This window comes from Mugil cephalus, chromosome 1 (genome assembly GCF_022458985.1).
Source record: "Mugil cephalus isolate CIBA_MC_2020 chromosome 1, CIBA_Mcephalus_1.1, whole genome shotgun sequence".
Taxonomy (NCBI): Eukaryota; Metazoa; Chordata; class Actinopteri; order Mugiliformes; family Mugilidae; genus Mugil; species Mugil cephalus.
In genome coordinates, this window is record NC_061770.1 from 53787103 (window position 1) to 53789171 (window position 2069).

At 35.1% G+C, this 2069-nt stretch overlaps 1 long non-coding RNA gene across 1 annotated transcript; it reads left to right on the forward strand.

Moving 5' to 3' along the window:
• The first annotated feature begins 464 nt into the window (after positions 1-464).
• On the forward strand, positions 465-857 carry LOC125023464. The gene is made up of 3 exons (XR_007114615.1): positions 465-476; positions 575-663; positions 796-857. It is a non-coding gene; the product is annotated as an uncharacterized LOC125023464 (long non-coding RNA).
• Positions 858-2069: the final 1212 nt, after the last annotated feature.

Genomic DNA, 2069 nt, shown 5'->3' on the forward strand with positions numbered 1-2069 from the left:
ATACCAGAGAGGAGCTGAACATCTCTGCAGTGTCAAAGTCAGATGAAGGCTTCTACAAGTGTCAGTCCTCAGGAACACAATCACCACAGAGTTGGATGGCTGTAACATGTGAGTTAGTTTTCAGTTTATTTTTAATAGTAGCAGTCGTCATATGAAAAGACCATTTCTTAAGTTGATTTATACTCATATTTAATTGAAGCTCATCATTAATTACAGCAGTGTCCAGGTCTGAGAGCTCTTTATTTCTTCTTCCATTGATCCTTGGACTGGTTTGTGGAATTTCACTGATTATTCTTCTGCTGCTGTTGTGTCTCTACAAACAGTCAAAGGGTGAGAACATTTCCTCCTGATATTAGATTGATTATAGTGTAATGATCAAAGTCACTGATGTATTCTGATTACTCTATGAGGACTGTGAAAGCAAGAGAACAATTAGTTTAAAATCATGTCTCTTTTCACAGATTCTGCTTTATCAGGTTGGTACAACTTCCTCTGTCTCATCTTCAACGTACTAGAATTACTTTCAGAGATTCTGATTAAAATCTACTGGATTCAAATGTTTTGGTTTCACCAGGTCTCAGAGCACAAATCAGAGCTCTGCTACAGATCACATGATCAACCAGGATGAAGGTCAACAGAGTGAACATCCTTCTCCTCTCCACGGTCAGCCTTAACCCTGACTTTAGTTTGACTAATCTTTAATGACAGTTCACTTTTTCTTGTGATCTGATCTGAACCGTTACACAACTCACATAATGATGTTAAATCCAACCTTGGCTTCATTTGACTCTGTAGGTGATGCTTGTGTCTATGAATCAATCAAAGGCCCTGAAGACATTGAAAATGGTACAGTATGTTCAGTAGTGAGGAAAGTAAAGAAATGGACCCTTTAGGATTTTATACATTGAGGTTTGACCACTTCATAAATCTAAGGGTTCACTTCTTTTTTTTCCACAGCAATAAGAATGCTTAGAATGAAAATGTGTAATGGTTTAGTTTAAGCCCTTTGACAAACTTTGATTTTAAGGTCAGATTATAGTTCACAGCAACATAAATTGAAATGAGCTCTTCTTGCCCCTGAGTCAGTTTTAAAAACTAAAAAGAGATGGTATGTCACTATATTTCAGATGAATCCAGGGATGTCACATATTCTTTGATTGAGCTTCAAAACATCACTAAGGAGGGTGAGTGTTTTATGTGGAAACAACAAACTAATGTAGATATTATTGTTGTTTGTTACACGTTGTCTTGTATTTCTTTTAGTACAGTAGGTTTTTTTTACATTTTAGTGAAGAAACTGGATGTATTTTTAGTTTTAAGTGACTGAAACAATCTCTGTCTTTGTTCACAGGAAAATCAGCTCCTGCAGCAGCTGATGAAACACTTTTATTCTGAAATCAAACAGGAACATCTCATGGTAAATATAACATTGATTTCTAAGAATAGTCTCTGTTGTGCTCAGACTACAGGAGTTTTGGTCTGATTTGTTCCTGGATTCCACCTCCTGGTAAATAGAGGATAAATCATCAGATTATCTGGTAACGTGAAGGTTCACACATGTAATTTTAAGATTTCTGAACTGCTCACATTAAACCTGAATGACATCAAACATGTTTGACATCTAGGATTTAAGCAGAAGTTAGCAGTTGTGACTTGGATATTTATTTTTGTCTATTTCCTTTCAGGTCAATAGAGATCTGTATCAGCAAAACCATCTGAATAGATCATAAAAGTGAAGCTACTCACATGAATAGCAGATATTTAAAGACATAAACCAGCTGAATGTGTTGCTTTAGTGCAGATGTATTTTATAAAAAGCTTCAGTTTGTATGAATGTAGTGATCCTGTGGCTTTAATATCAGCATCTTTTTCACTTCTTCATGTTCTGTCATCAAACATCATTCTGTTACATGTCCACTTAAAGAAGCTAACTATGTTGAGAAGAACTGATAGTATAACAAGTATTTTATGTTTCCCTGAACTGATTAAGTATATTGTAAAAAGCTTGGCCTTTTCTAACTATGTTAGCATCATAAACTTTTGAATTTTTTTGTCCTGTAGTAAAATGT